The sequence below is a fragment of the Anolis carolinensis genome, chromosome 3 (assembly GCF_035594765.1).
Source record: "Anolis carolinensis isolate JA03-04 chromosome 3, rAnoCar3.1.pri, whole genome shotgun sequence".
In the NCBI taxonomy this organism is placed as follows: Eukaryota; Metazoa; Chordata; class Lepidosauria; order Squamata; family Dactyloidae; genus Anolis; species Anolis carolinensis.
In genome coordinates, this window is record NC_085843.1 from 29,028,031 (window position 1) to 29,045,369 (window position 17,339).

At 39.1% G+C, this 17,339-nt stretch overlaps 1 pseudogene; it reads left to right on the forward strand.

The window, feature by feature from the left end:
- Positions 1-306: 306 nt before the first annotated feature.
- The window catches only part of LOC100565103 (tetratricopeptide repeat protein 9C-like), a 32,813-nt pseudogene continuing 15,780 nt past the window's right edge, over positions 307-17,339 (forward strand).

The window sequence follows — 17,339 nt, forward strand, 5'->3', positions numbered from 1 at the left end:
TGTGGAAGAACGTGCAGATCAAGAATAGGCCTCTGCAGTCATCTACAAACCCAGTATCCCATAGGGTGTTGCCACAGCAGTTCAGGCGGAATTATAATGCCAGAGTGTTAGAGTCCACAATTATGGAAGTCTTTTTTAAATCCTAGAGACTAACATGATTAGATCTTTCTAAGGGTTCCATATCACTTATTAATTTTTCATTGATTTTTTTAAAGTAAGTCTCTCACAGAAGCCAAGATTATGGAGTTAAGTGCGAGGGGATGAGCTGAGGCAAAGGTAAGGTGAGTAAAAGAGACATAAGAACAAATGGTGCGAGCTGTGGAGAGCAAGAATCAAGCAAGAGCACTAGATAAGGTGAGGGAGGAAGTACAAGAGATAGGAGAGCAAGAAGTGTCAGCAATGGAGTGCAAGAAGAAAAAGAGGGATGCAATGCTTAAGACATCACACTGGCAAAGAAGGTTAAAGCAATAGTTATAGCAATGGTATTCCCCATAGTAACCTATGGATGCGAGAGCTGGACCATAAGGAATGCTGAGCAAAGGAAGATAGATGCTTTTGAACTTTGGTGCTGGAGGAAAATCCTGAGAGTGCCTTAGGCCACAAGAAGATCCAACCAGTCCATCATCCAGGAAATAATGCCCGGCTGCTCACTGGAGGGAAGGCTATTAGAGGCAAAGTTGAAGTATTTTGGCCACATCATGAGAAGACAGGGAAGCTTGGAGAAGATAATGATGCTGGGGAAAATGGAAGGAAAAAGGAAGAGGAGCCGACCAAGGGCAAGATGGATGGATGATATCCTTGAAGTGACTGGCTTGACCTTGAAGGAGCTCTGGGTGGCGACGGCTGACAGGAAGCTCTGGTGTGGGCTGTTCCATGAGGTCATGAAGAGTCGGAAGTGACTGAATGAATAAACAACAAAACAATGCTTAAGAACAAGGTGAAGTGAGAGAGTGAGTAAAGAGGAAAAGATATGGAAGCAAGGAAGGTAGGGGGAAGAAAGGAAGACAGTTTGAGGAGATACTTCCTCATCAGAGCACCAGAAGTGGTCTTGGGCTTTTCTGCTTTGAAAAGACTTGAGGGAGGGATGAGCATTCCACAGCCTCTAATAGAATATTCACTCCCATAAGATATCCACATCTGAACTGGTTACAGTGAGGGAAAAGTGAGTCATTAATAGTGTTTTCCTTGTGAAAAAGTGACTCCATCACAATAATGCCTGGAGAGAGAAAACAAGAATTTATGCATCTTTATAATTGTGTGATAATGCCTGTAGCCTCAAATATGCTACAAGATCCCTTTACAGACTGATGTATGCTAACAGGGGTATGTTTTTGATGTCTAACATGACATTTGATTATCTTGGGAGTGTGGTGTGGATATTTGAAATGTTTACTCAAACATATTAGTGCTACGTTAAATGCGAATTTACCTGAACACCGAAAACTATATCATGGAACCAAAATAACCAGTGCAAGGGTGTAAAAAAAGATTTATTTATTTATTTATTTATTTATTTACAGCATTTATATTCCGCCCTTCTCACCCCAAAGGGGACTCAGGGCGGGTCACATTACACATATAGGCAAACATCCAATGCCTTTTAACATAGAACAAAGACAAGACAAACATAGGCTCCGAGTGGGCCTCGAACTCATGACCTCCTGGTCAGAGTGATTCATTGCAGCTGGTTGCACTGGCTTGCTCTCCAGCCTGCGCCACAGCCCGGGCCCATATACAAAGATGATGTGAAGGGAAGGGAACATCTCTGCCACATTTGGACTGGAACATATTTTGCATTATTTCCTTATACCAAGGAATAACATTTGGTGTTCTCAAGGATGTAGCTGTGTCAGTCTTCTGTAGCAAAAATAACCAGATTGATCCATATGTGTGTGATTGTTTGAAAAAAACTGTATCAAATGAGCATCAAATTTAATATGTAACTTTCAATCACATATACGTTTTGTATGCATTTCGCCCAATTATACTCATTTTTTAATTTTCTTTCTTAATAATACACACTTTTACACATATCTGTGCCTTATACATTCTGTTTTCTACTCAGCTTTTAAGAGGAAAATGGTGTTGCTATTTTGGTGATATGACAAATGCAAAAATTAACTTTGCTTTGAACCAGTGTTATTTGGTGTTTCACAGTGTAGATGCACTCCCTGTTAAGGAGTGCATCTACACTGTGGAATTAATACAGCTTGAGACCACTTTAACTACCATGGCTCAATACTATGGAATCCTGGGTATTGTAGTTTCACAAGGCCTTCTATGCTAGCACCTCATCAAGCTATAACGCCCAGGGTTCCATAGCAATGAGCCATGGCAATTAAAGTGGTGTCAAACTGCATTAATTTTACAATGTAGATGTACCTAAGGTGCAGTATACATTTGAATTGTATTCCACATTTTAAAGAAGCTATCCAAAGTTCTGAATCTATTTGTTATACAGTCCAGCACCTTCAACAGCTCTTTTAAAGTCTGCAATAAAACCTAGAACAGATCTACTATGTCCCTGAGATGAAAGCTTCTAGACCCTCATTGTACTGAGCGACACATCTTCTTCGCTGAAATACATCACAAGCCTTGGAAACATCGAGGCTTCCAATGTAAGCAGTTGCTAGTTTTCTGAGCTGCAAAACAATTATTTCTCTCTTGGGAAATCCAGACTGCACAAACTGACTCTCAAATCCCACTAGAGGCACGGGGATATTACTTCTAAGTTTGATATTAGGAAAAGGATTGATGCAAAGATGAATAAACTTGAAGTCAAATGCAATCAGGTGAAATGTAATGCTTGCAATGGTCTTTTTATTTAACGATCAGACAGATATGCATCTGTCACTCAACAGCATTAGCAGGAAAAGAAACAATAGATGATAAAAGGCTGCCATCAATATGATGTTGCTCAGTCTTAGCTAAAGCCAGCAAGGTTTCTTTCTTTAATGGAAGCCAGAAAACCGTAACACCAAGATAAAATATTTAAGTGTTATTAAAAGCATTTCAAATGGGATGAAAGGGGAAAAATACATGAATTAATCAGTCCTGACAACGGGCAGATGATCTAGTGGAAACACAGACATGATTTACTCAAGGAACGAAATAGCAGAACAATCCTTAAACTATCACAGATTAAGGGAACGGTCTATCTTCTTGTTGCTTGAAAGTCAGATGTGCAATTATATTCTCACTGAACCAAGATGGAACTGATGAATCATTTGAGCAAGTAATACTTACCTGCTTAGAATTTTCTCAATTATTGGTCTCCCTACCTGCAAAACTGAGGGTAAATATACTTTCTGAAGAAGGGGTGGGCAGTCTAGGTGCTTTTCAAATACTTTTGACTACAACTGCCATAAGCTTTTTAGGGATTGTGGGCAACAACAATATCTGGAGAAGATTAGGTTGTGTGACACATGAGCCAATGTATAGTCTGAATTTCTATTAAATGTATTTGGACCATGTGATATTCCTTCCTCTTCATTTAGTGAGATATCATTGTAATTACAAAAGTAATTATAAATTATGATTACATTACAGAGTGAGACTTTTCCTCACTAAATTATAATAGTGCATTATGTTAGTTATACAGTACAACCTTCCTTATTTATGGATTCAATACCCACAATTTCATTTACTCATGCCTCATGCCCCCCCCCCCCCAATGTTTGTGGGCCTCTCTAGGTCCTCCAGTATGATCCTATGGTATGTCACCTGCCCAAGTAAAGTCAAAATATAGTGTTCACTATTATACATGATTTCAGGTATCCGTAGGATCATACTGTACATTATGAGTGGAGGGAAGCTTCCTTGAAGTACTTATAAGTTGATTGCTTGTTGCTATGTTTTCCCTAGGTGAGATGGGGTGGGATATAGTAAATAAAGTTGATGTAGTAGTAGTAGTTGTTGTTATTGTTGTTATTATTATTATTATTATTATTAAGCTTTCTGCTGTGAATTGCAAATTACTGGATCTAAATTTGTGAAATCCTCTGGTATACTGAACAACAAAAAAGGCATTTGTTAAAATCACCAAATGCCACCAAAAGAGCAGAAATTGAAGTCATAAAAGTCACTCTCTCCTACCTAGCCAAGATTGTTTAAATCTCTGTATGTTGCAATAATTTGCAACTGATATGCATTCACTGGGTTAAGGCAGGGAATTAAATGACCATTTCAGCCCATATAGGTAAAGGTAAAGGTTAAGTCCACACATGTCTGACTCTGGGGGTGGTGCTCATCTCCATTTCTAAGCCAAAGAGCTGGTGTTGTCCGTAGACACCTCCAAGGTCATGTGGCCAGCATGACTGCATGGAGCGCTGGTACATATTGATTAGGCTTGATCGATCCACGAAAAATTTGATTCTAAACTCGTTTCAAAACTAGAGGGGGGCAGCTTTTCGTTTCTGATGGTATTTCCGAATTTGGCCCCCCAAAAAATTCGAAATTAACAAAAATTCGTTATTTTCTAAATTAATTCGTTAATGGCGGACGCGCATGCGCAATTCCCAAAAACAGCACAGAGGGAGAGGACTTTACAGGACTCTCCCACCCTCATTTTTTGAGTGATCTTCTTCCAACTTGGTACAGTGGTAGAACACATTTAACACTGATAGCTCACCAAAATTTGGAACGTTTCCCTTATCCTCTGATTTTTGGCGAATTTTCATAGCTTTTATAATAAACCATTTTTTAATAATTGCAGAAATCTGTTCCTGGTTTGAAAGTCTTATTTCCTGTTAAATTGGGTTGTCTTTACTGTGAAAGTCATTGTTCTACTTCAGAAACTTTGTTTTTGTGGCTGAAACTTTGTTAAATTGGTGTGTGTGTGATATATACTGTGTATATATATAATATATATATAGTCCCTGCATAATGTGTGTGTGTGTGTGTGTGTGTGTGTGTGTGTGTGTGTGTGTGTATAGGTAAAGGTAAAGGTATCCCTTGACGTTAAGTTCAGTCATGTCTGACTCTGGGGGTTGGTGCTCATCTCCATTTCTAAGCCCAAGAGCCAGTGTTGTCCATAGACACCTCCAAGGTCATGTGGCCGGCATGACTACATGGAGTGCCATTACCTTCCCGCCAGAGCGGTACCTATTGATCTACTCACATTGGCATGTTTTCAAGCTGCTAGGTTGGCAGAAGCTGGAGCTAACAGCGGGCACTCACTCTGCTCCCGGGATTTGAACCTGGGACCTTTCGGTCTGCAAGTTCAGCAGCTCAGTGCTTTAACACACTTCGCCATCGGGGCTCATGTATATATAATATACATACACATACACACAATGTGGAGAATATGTGGAAAGGTAGATAGATACGTTGGGAGCCACAGCGAAGGCACCTTCCTGGGAGCAAGGTCTAATAATAGTAATAATAATAATAATAATAATAATAATAATAATAATAATAATAATAATAAATCCCTTACAATATCCAAGATGGCTCACTGCTACAGAATCTTGGGAGGTTTAGTTTGATATGGTACCATTATTGGCAGAGAAAGCTAAGCTGTAGGAGTTGAAATCCAATCATTTATCCTCCCTATAGAATCAATTTTATATGCATTTTTAGCTACAGAAAAGCTAAAATCAGGACAGTAAAAGAACAACACCCAGAAAATGGGAATTCCAGACAGGAAACAATCAGGGCCAGCTAATACCTCCCAACAAAGGATTCCCCCAGGTAGGAAGCAGCCAGGCTTTGAAGCTGCAAGGCTATTCAATGCTAATCAAGGTGACCAATTGCAACATTCACACTTGCCTCCCACAGACAAGAGTTCTTTCTCCCACCCTGGACCTTCCACAGATTATTATTATTATTGCTAATTGAGAGACCATGAAGGCCAGTCATATAGAAAAGGAGGGTGACTTTGTTTTTGCCGTCCTTTTTCCCTTGGCGCCTGGCCAATGGCCTTTTCAACCGGTACCGTGGACTTCATCTCCCAGAATCCCTGGTCTTTGAACCATCCACGAGGGTTTCTGGGAGTTGGAGTCCCGAACGCCATCCATTGGCATTGCTGGAAACCGCTTGGGTCTTCAACTCCCAGAATTCATAGCCATTGAAGAAGCTTGCAAGCGTTTCTGGGAGTTGGAGTCCAGAATGTTTTGCTGGCTGAGGTCGGAGCACAGCCACAGAGGGTGGTTTTCCTCTGTCGCCATCCTGCTGCCTTGGGCTTCCGAGCGGCTGCCCTTTGCAGGAGGGAAAGGTGGAGGAAGGGTTTGGCTGGGCCTGCTGCCTGAGAAGGGAGGCGAGGCCTAGCCAGGCGCCAAGCACTGGCCTCACATAGGACGCCGTCCCAGGAAAGAGATGCCCTCCCGGGAAGGGGCGAGGAGGTAGCGGAGGAGGGCGGGTGTACATGGATATGGAGATGTGTGTGTGTGTGTGTGCATGTGTATGTATGTCGGCTGTTGGGGAAGGGCGGAAATTGAGGCCTGGATGTGCAGCGGCCGCCTGGAGCCTCCGCGGCCTTTCCGGCTGCCGGGGAAGGCGGCAAAGTGTATGGGTCCGTGGGGGGCACCTGGAGGCCCGCAGAGAGTAGCCACCTTTCGGGTGGCTTTTTTTTTTTTTTTGCAAAAGCTTTTTTTTCCTAACGAAAAAAACGACGACATAACGAAAAACGGCCTCTCGCGATTCGAAACCGCGATATCCAGACGTGTGGACAACCAATGCTTCAAAATTGCTTCAAAACAAACGAAAATAACGAATTAATAACGGTTAACGGGGAAAACGAATTATTTGAGCAAGCCTAATATTGATCTACTCACATTGGCATGTTTTCGAACTGCTAGGTTAGCAGAAGCTGGAGCTAACAGTGGCCGCTCCCGGGGTTTGAACCTGGGACCTTTCGGTCTGCAAGTTCAGCAGCTCAGTGCTTTAACACACTTTGCCACCGGGGCTCCTTCAGCCCATATATAAGGCATTAAAAAATAGATGCATTGCTGTTCTTGATTCTTACATCTAGTTTTGAAATGGAAATAAAGTTTTAAGTAAAGCAGAGAAGGGGTGGGGGCAAGCCAGATGAATGACATACAACCAAAAAACCCCAAATAAACAAAACCACAGCATTTTATTTCCATTATCATGTTTTAAAGGTCTGCATGTTTGGAAAGAAATGAAACATTATTTCAGTGGTGTTGGGGAGACTGGGATTAATGAAAGAAAGATTTGGATGACATTCCTTAAAGATAGAGTCAATCATTAAAGAATAACACAATCATTGCTCAGTCAACTATGGACCTTATCCCACAAAAGGCCGGGGGAAAGCGGGTGGAATCATCTTCTTCACGTGGCATCTCGTGGTGTTCAATCTTTAAAGAAGATGGAGAATTGGGGTTGTTATGTGTTTTCTGGGCTATATGACCATGTTCCAGAAGTATTCTCTCCTGATGTTTTGCCCACATGTATGGCAGGCATCCTCAGAGGTTGTAAGGTATTTATGGAGAATTTACAAACTCCCATCACACAGGAATAGCTTCTCTTGTTTCTAGCTCCACCACTTGCTTCATTTCCCATCACACAGGCAGGGATATCTCCTCCCATTTCAAGGATACCATCACACTTATAAACTACTTCTCTCAATGGAATCTGCCTGTTATTTCTGAATCCCTCCTTTCAAGGAGACCAGCACACTTTTGAAACATTTCTTTCAATGGGGCTCACATCGCCTTTAAGCAACTAATGGCAACAGAAGGAGCATCAAGGGGCATTAGCATACCACCCACATCAACGTCCAGACTGAAACGTCACAAACCAGAGTAGAAACGGACAAATCTACCAATCCCATCCCAAGGGAAAATACCAATTTTATGCATTTGTACATGCAGAGAGAGGAGTGGAGTCGATTCCTCCCCATCTTTCAAATCCTCCCATTCTATATGTTGTAGAGACAGAATCCCAAGGGGAACCCATAAAATGGATTGTGCATCACTTGATGGGATCCGTAGAATTCCATTTTTGAAGTGTGTAGAAATGGAGGAAAACCTCCTTCTGATGAGGTCGTATGTTGAATCTAAACTTGCCCCTTCCACAGTATCACAACGCATCAATATCCCTCCTCGTGTGTGTGTGTGTATGAGAGAGAGAGAGAGAGAGAGAGAGAGAGAGAGAGAAAGAGGGAAAGAAAAAGGGAGGTGGAAGATGTGCCACCCAATTGTTTGTCATTGGGAGAAAGGAGGGTTTGATAGAAGTAGGCAGCAGTAGTCTTCCCTGACAGAAAGGAAATATCAGAGAGAGGAGAAGGGAGGCAGAGAAAGTGAATGAGCAAGCAAAGGGGTTGCAGCTAGAAAGCATTGCTTCACCGTGATGTCTTCCACATCAAAGAGGAGTTGTGTGTGCAACTCCATAGCCAAGTGGGCCAGAAACTGTGTCTACAGGCATAACTGGGCTAAAAGAAAAGGCAAGACTTTGCTCACAAGACCAGAATGTCATTCAAATGGGAGGGGAACCAAAGAAGTGATGGGTTGTGGGACAACACAACACACACACCACCCAAAATGTGATGGCAGCATTCAATGTACAAATGATAAGGTGCTGGTGATGGCATCAGACCATGATCTCAGATATTTCTGTGTTTCACATGATGAGAAAATTTACATCTGAGTAAAGCACTATGCTAATTTGCATAGATAAAATAACTTTGGTTCCATTTGGATTCTCTCACTGTCTTAACACCCTTCGGCCATGTAAAAATCAATATTTAACATTTACATGCAATTTATTTTGCAATACCTTTCACCAGAAATGTCCAATATGATGTGATTGACCAAGGGTGCATTTACACAGTAGGATTAATGCAGTTTTACACTACTTTAACTGTCATGGCTCTATGCTATGGATATCTAGGATTTGTAGTATGATGAGACAACACAATTCTTAGGCAGTTAAAACTACAATTCCAGTGATTCCAAAGCATTGAGCCATGCCAGTTAAAGTAGTTTCAAACTGCATTAATTCTACCATATAGAACCCAAGTCAATTCTATTCAGGGCTTGGAAGTTTACTTTTTCAAAGTTAGTTATTGTTATAATTCCTAAGCCCCAAATATGTTTGTTCATATTTTAGTTATAATGTTGTAAATGTAACAACAGGGCAGCAGTTTGTAGTGTCTAGCTTTTTAAAAAAAATAAGGAGAAAATAAAACATTTTCCATTTTATAAATAGAGCTAATTTTTCTAACTTCTCCCCCTCTTTTCTCGAAGTATACAAACCACTTCCTGAATGCAACAAGCTAATATTATGTGGTTTAAAACACTCTGATATCATCATTCTTGTTGTCACCTCAATCCTCACAATTGTATATGAACTACCTATAATAGACCTATTCCACCATTTAGTGAGACCACAACCCTCTAACTTAGAAAGTAGTTGAGAAGTTACAGTTGTATTGCAAAAAGAAATGCAGTTATTCCTCATTAAGTTGTAGCCTGTATTGTGTAGTTATTGGAGGGATGAATTACTTATAATTAGGTAGTTATTTATAAGCTTTGTAAGAGAGCTATAATGTGAGGGAGCCACGCTGGAATGCTAATTGTTGAACAAACTGTACATTATTTAACTATCTAAATCTGTGTGGTAGAAAACCCCGTATGTAAATATTAAATAAAACCAGAGTAATTTTTATTGTTTTACATGCCAGTATCTCTGAGCATCTGGTGTTTTAGTAAGCCATTTTCCTTTCAATCTGGTTTTCGTTTAAAACACTCCATAACCACAGCAGTATTCCAGGTTAAATGTGACATTAATCAAAGAATGGACTAATGCCATCTACAAGACTGAAGCTGTGCATATTGGCTTTAGCTGAGTTTTTCATTTGACCACACACTCATTGCTCTTAAGACAGCCTCACTGACTCCAAACAGGGCAGGAAAAGTGTGGGGTGCAAGCTTAATGTGTCTCTATGATCATCCTTGAGACAGTCCAGTTCCCACACAGTCCCTCCCTCTCAGACACACACAAACACACACACACATGTATAAAAACTAAAATTTATTTTTCTACTCTATAAGAGCAGCGGGTTAAACCACTGAGCTACTGAACTTGCTGACCGAAAGGTCGACAGTACAAATCCAGGGAGCAGGGTGAGCTCCCTCTGTTAGCCCCAGCTTCTGCTAAGCTAGCAGTTTGAAAACATGCAAATATGAGTAGAATTATAGGTACTGTTCTGGCAGGAAGGTAACAGCACTCCATGCAGTCATGCTGGCCACATGACCTTGTGGGCGTCTACGGACAATGCCTGCTCTTCGGCTTACAAATGGATATGAGCATCAACCCACAGAGTTGGACACGACTAGACTTAATGTACAAAGACTTATTGAGGATTCTGGATGAATAGATTCTAATTTTGGACATGGTTAAAATTTTATATAATGTGATTTTATTTTGTAATGGTATCTGTTTTTATATAAATTGCTGTTTTGTACATTGTTTTTAGGCATTGAATTTTTGCCTATTTATTGTAAGCCGCCTTGAGTCCCCTCGGGGAGAAAGGTGGGGTAAAAGTGATGCAAATAAATAAATAAATAAATAAATGTCATGGAAAAACTTTTACCTTTACCTAAGAGCTCAAAATCTCTGTTCAAAGCCTTGGATTTCCCAACAACAACAACAACAACAACACAAAATGTATAGGAAAAATGAACGGAACACTGTGGCTGGGAGAGGGAATAAAGGGTGGTTTAAGGGCTACATGCAATGCCTGGACATAGTTTTGCCATCATGGAAGCCCATCAAATCCCCAATTTTTTAAAAATGACCACAATTTTCTGTATTCTGCTGTATAAAATACTCTCCCATAAATGCTTAACTCACATCCCACAGAATTTGAATATTTGTGCCATATCCAAATTACCTTTGAATAATCCCTTCAATTTCTTTTTGCATTTCTCCATAATGTTTTCAACCTGAAGAAGGGGTTCATTCAGCCTCCACCTAAAACATCCTTCATTATTGAAGCCAATGGATATGGTCCAAAAAATCATAGGAAAAGTTTCGACCTAAACAATCAACTTAAGCATGAAGATAAAAATTCCTGATAAGAGCTGTTTGGCAGTGGAATATGCTGCTTCAAAATGTGGTAAAGTCTCTATTACTTACTCTGTGGAAAAGACGTCTATGCTGGTTTACAGACTGTGACCTGCCTTCCAGAACTATTGTTTTGCACTTTCCTTTGCCTACCTTAGTTCTCCCCAACACAGACTGATTCCTCAGCATCTTGATCGCTGGATTGATAATTATCAACATGGCTTCTCTTCTCTCCTAATGAATTACAACAGCCTATTCATAATTCAGGAGTAATTAAAAGCAAAATTTGCATATATTTGTTTTACACAGAAAACAGAAATTTCTGTACAGGAAGCATTTTTTGCATACTTTAAAGTAGATGATGGACACACTGAAATAATTGAAGATTTTTCCTACCCTTGGCTCAGTTATTAATCACAATGAAGACTACAATCAAGAACTCCAGACTAGGAGTTGGAAGGGTGGCTATGAAGGAACTGAACGAAGTCCTGAAGTTCAAAGATATATTATTAAACACTAACATTAGGATTGTCCATGCCATTTATTTCTCACCTCTGTGCATGGTTATGAAGATTAAGATAGCTGATAGGGAGAAAATCAACTTATTTGAAATGGGATGCCGTAGAAGAGTTTTATAGATATCATGAACTGCTAAAAAAAGTGAACATGTAGGTCCTAGAGTAAATCAGAATTCTCTCTAGAGGCCAAGAAGACTAAACTGAGATTGGCCATAGCATAAGAAGACATGACATCTTAGAAAAGACAATTATGCTGGTAAGATAGAAAGCAGTAGAATAGTGGTTCTCAACCTGTGGGTCCCCAGATGTTTTGGCCTTCAATTGCCAGAAATCCTAGCAGCTGGTAAACTGGCTGGGATTTCTGGGAGTTGTAGGTCAAAACACCTGTGGACCCACAAGTTGAGAACCACTGGAGTAGGAAGAGAAGAAGAAGACCACATTCCAGATGGATAGAATCAATCAAGGAAGCCAAGGCTCTGAGTCTGAAAGATCTGAGCAGACAAGTTGATGAGAGGCTGACTTGGAGGTCACCTTAAATCAAAGTTGATTTGACACTAGTCAACAACAAGAAGAGATAAAAGATTGGGTTTGAGGATGAGGGGTGGGTTGGTGTTAAATCATTATATACTTGATACAGAATTCAGACCTCCATAATGACCAAAAAATGGAAGTACATTGATGTAGGTTGCAATTACACCATTGTTCCTCACTAGTGCCAACCAATGTATTAAAACTCAATTAAATTTAACCAGTTCATTCCCAGCTGGGTATCATCTTTTGGTGCTCACTTGGGATAGTTATGCATTTTTTCATAGTTAAAAAGTTCATCTTCTTGTCTTGTTCAGTGCTTCAAGTTTCACTTTCTAACAATGCAATCACATATATGTGTTTCCAGAAGTTATTCCATTGAGTTCAATGGGTTTATCCTCAAGTCAGGGTTTATAATATTCAGCCTTAATTATTCTGTTTGGGCAATATAGCCAGGTGATGGAGACAGTTGGAGAGAAGGGGAACGGGAAGTTAGCAATTCAGAAACATTATAATGTTAATCAAACTTACTCATACTATTGGTATTCAGTCATCACTCATGAGATTTATAGAAATTGATATGTTTTATACAAACCATAAAATTGGGGAGAAATATGTATGTTAAACTTCTGAGTCCTCAGTATTCTGGGGGATCGGTATGCAATGTTAGTTGTAAAATGGAGCTGAAAACTAAGTCTCAACAAAGTCTTCCAATTTGCCCTGTAGGTGTAATAACTATATTTTCCATGAACCATTTTTGAACTCTTTCATTTCTTCTGAATTTTACCCAGGGAAGCCCAGTCCTTCCCCAAGCTCCCAAAACTATGTTTTATAGAAAGAGGGTCATTATAGCACATCTGTTAGCTCATAGATAGATATACAGATCATTGTTAGCCGCCCCGAGTCCCCATTGGGGAAATGGTGGCGGGGTATAAATAAAGTTTTATTATTATTATATTATTGTTCTGTGAGGTGGCTTCATACAAATTGTACAGCACTTGGTTATTTTTTAAAAGTAAGAATTCCTGGATCAGTACATATGTTTTTACTACCGTTTATTGTTTTACCTTACATTTATTCACAGGCATTTTGTGCATAAGACACTGGCTATGACAGTGCTCAAATTTTTGCTTTTCCTGCCACATAAGCTTTGTTGCCCTTTGTAATTTATAATGAAAATGCAGGAAAATATACTACGACTATTTATGAGAGTAGTTAGTGGAGAAGATTTCAATCTAAGACAACTTCAAATGTTGTCTCCTCAAAACAAGCCAACGTTTAGATATTTTTATTTTTAAAGGTTTTAGTAAGAGAATCAGATAGAAAGCGTCTCAACATAGTTTTGCAACCAGTAGGGAATAATGTGCTGTAGTGAATTAATGTGCCCAAAGGCTATACACTTAATTCATGGCCTTGGTTGGGATGGAATTCAGAACTCCTCAGTCTGAGATCACTATTTGAGCCACCATTACAATGGAAAACTGCTTTGATAGTCCACCCTATAAAAATGCGTACACCTGCAATCTTCTACCACTTTACAGTAATATCTGTACTTTCACTCGTGGTTGTTAATCGTTATGAAATTAGCTTTGACCCTAAGAAGAGAGACCTCCAAGACATCCTACTCACTTAGAGCCTCACTTTGTACTTGTATTAGGATCCTGATTGTTGCCCACCTGTTCACTTGATCTTTTTATGTCAGGAGAAACTGTAAGTCGCTTCTGGTGTGAGAGAATTGGCTGTCTGCAAAGACGTTGCCCAAGGGACGTCTGGATGTTTGATGTTTTACCATCCTGTGGGAGGCTTCTCTCATGTCCCCGCATGGGGAGCTGGAGCTGACAGAGAGAGCTCACCCAAACTGCCAACCTGTCAATCAGCAATCCTGCTGGCATATTGCCCCACTGGGGGCTCTGTTCACTTGACGGAAGGATCCCAATCAATGTTTTGAAAATTTAATCTGGTCAGACATATTCAGTACTGGTCTCTTTCCAGGCACAGCTAAAATGACTGATTATAATATACAACTTCGGACTGAACTATTTGCTTTATACAGCTTGGGATTTTATTTATTTATTTACTGTATTTTTATTCCGCCCTATCTCACCCCAAGGGGGCACTCAGCTTGGCACAATGTGCTGCTACATCGAACATAAACCTAACAAATTATAAATACATTAAACATTAAATAAATAAACATAAAACAACCACATATAAATACAATTAAAACAGAATTTAAAACAGCAATTAAAATAACCACATAGTCCATAATCAGACTGGACTATTTGAAATAGTGTATTCTCTTATATGATTCTGTTTTAATATCTTATGCAGAATCATGTCAGAGAGACAGTAAATTTCTTTGAAATTTAAATCTGAACTGCAATAGAATTATTCAAGACATTGAACCCGTCAAAGGAGCTACCCAAGCCCTGGGTAGATTCACAATGACCCAATGACATGGTAGCCATCAGCCACCTATGGTTTCTGTGAACCCCATTATCCTTGAAAGTACCTTTGGTGGAGATTTCAGAGCAGCTTTTGCTCCCAAGCTCTAACAGATACTGAGAAAAGAAACTCCTTGTTCTTACAGCAGTAGATAAAAAACCTTTTTATTCAGACAGCATTCAGCATTAAAACAAAATTATTGAGTAGGATTGTTGTTCTTTTGGAATTGATATGTGTTTGAACTATATTTGTTTGAACTTGAATTTGAATGGTGTTTTTGTGTGTGCAGAAGAGTGGACTATACATTTAATTAAATGAATTCGTTCATACTCAGATGATAAAGTTTGATATTTGAATCTTAACAACTAATTCTGAACCAGTTTTAAAGCCTTCACAGTTTCTTCGTGCCATGTGATTATTATTTTTTTGCTCAGATCCCAGCAGGATATTACATTAGCCCATGTAGGTAGCTGCTGTAGATCTTTGTGATATTAAACAAAATCAAATGCAATAGTTGTCTGGTTAGCTGTAAATCCTAACCTCTATTACTTATGCTGATTTTCCATTAAATAGAGAAGTTCCTTATTAAAGAAATTGTTCTTCCAAAGCTCAGGGGGGGAAAAAACCTTCTTGGTTTTTGACACCTTCTTTGCAAAGCTTCTTTGTTTCCATGGAGAAGTTTCATGCAAAGCTGCTTTTTGTCAGTAGTTGGCACCTCTAATTATAGCTGACAGGATACTCCCAAATTTGACAAGGTTTTTTCCACCTTTGGCTTTAAAACGCAGTCATGTGTTTCTAGAAGAACCTAGGGAAGGATCTTGATTTCTTTAACCTCCTTTTAAAATCTATCACCGTTCCATGGAGGGGAAAGCACCTTCCAAATCCTCTGGTGAAAATTGAGTTTGACATAAAATCAGCTCCTTGCGTTCTAGGTGACATTTTATTTCCTGAACTTGCAGACAGACAATGTTAGGAAATCGGGAACACTTAATATTGTCAGAAGCAAGGGAGACAGTTGTGCATGTCTCCCTTGCACATTTTGCGTTACACATGAATGCTGTTAAAGCATGAGTGAGTCCTGAAGAAAAAAGGATGGTACATCACAGTTCATGCATATTTTACATTTGCATTAGAAGTCAATGTAGAACAAAGGCAGTTAAAGCTTCATTTGTAAAAAGTACCTAAGAGTATTTTATACATTGAAATTAAAGCTTGTGGATAACTGGCTAATCACATATATATGTGATATTCTATCCCATCCAAATCACGGAGGGTTGAAACAGAAAAGGGCACAACTTTGAATGGTCCCTTTTCTTGGTTTCTTCTTCTTCCCCAAGCCAAAGCATATGTTTAAGAACCTAACAGAAGTTTCACACCCCTTTCACAAATATATATCACTATCCCATTCCTTAAGTCAATCTAATGAGTCACCAAAGAAAAGTTTCTTTTTCAACTCCAAAACAACATTTCCCACATTTCCAAAATTACACCATGAACCACACTGGGCCATTTTTAAGATGTTCTATTTTCCACCACCTTTTTGTTTCTCAGTTTGTGTTTACTTACCATGTAGAAAAATCCTGAAGACTCTTATAATGCAACATTTTGGTTAGACTTCCGGTTTGGGCGAATGGCGGAGAGACGGGTCTACTGGTAGCTGCTGGTGGATCAGCCCTTCCCGAAGCGATTGGGTAGAGCCTAGCTCCCTCTCCATAGCGCAAACAACAGCGGGAGACAGCGCAACCCGGGGTGCCAACCGACGGCTTTGAAAGTTTTGTTAATTTTAATTTTATGTTTTTTAATTTTTTAATTTAAATTTAATATTAATTTTAAATATTATTGTAACTGAACCTTTGGAGTTTTTTTTTTTTTAAAAAATTGATGTTCATGTTCTTTTTGTTAGATATAATTTAGTTGACAGGTTATGTTATCATTTAATTCTAGGTTGTATGTTATAATTTGGCCTTAGATGTTGGATTGTTTGGGGATGAAAGAAAACAGAGGAAAGCCTATTAGAGCTACAAACTGGAATCAACTCGAGAAATACTACAAAAACGGTGGAACATAAGAAAATGGACCAGGAGACACAAAAAGAAAAGAGTTAAAAACTGAGCTTGCCGTAAGGAAAAAGAATGGAAGACCAGAATATTCCCCCCACTTTTTTTCCTAACCCTTTATCCTCACTGTTCCTCTTTTTCCTTTCCCCCCACTTACTTAGCTACTATCCCTCACTTTCTTTCCTGGCTCATTTTTACTTTTTAACTTTGTATCACTATTATAAACCCCTAATAAAAATATTTAAAAAATTATTTAGCTGCTCGTGCACCCTTTATATCAGTTTTATACTTATTTATGCAATGCTTTTGACATGAAATAAATAAATGTATCCTGTCCTATCTCCACATAGGGAATAAGGGCGATTTCCAATAAACAAATGCAAACATTCAATGCCAATTTCAAAATACAGAAACTGTAAAAAAAATTGAACAGAAAATCACAAACATTAAATTAAATTACAACAACAAACATTATACGGCAAGACTTTAAAATGAAACAATTCACAACATCAAATTATACAAAGCTTGTATCAGGAAACGTGGTTTGCTAGGTAGTCTGGGCCCAAACCATTTAGGGCTTTAAAGGTAATAACCAGTACTTTTCCAATGAGTTATGCTATCTCATATGTTCGAAGTATGATAGCCTCAGTTTAACCATCTTTACCCATTTTTAATAAACTTGAATGATTTATTTCCATATATTGATTTAAAAATTTGTAATTACAAACTTTATAGCTGAAAATGCAAGGTGCTGGATTAACCT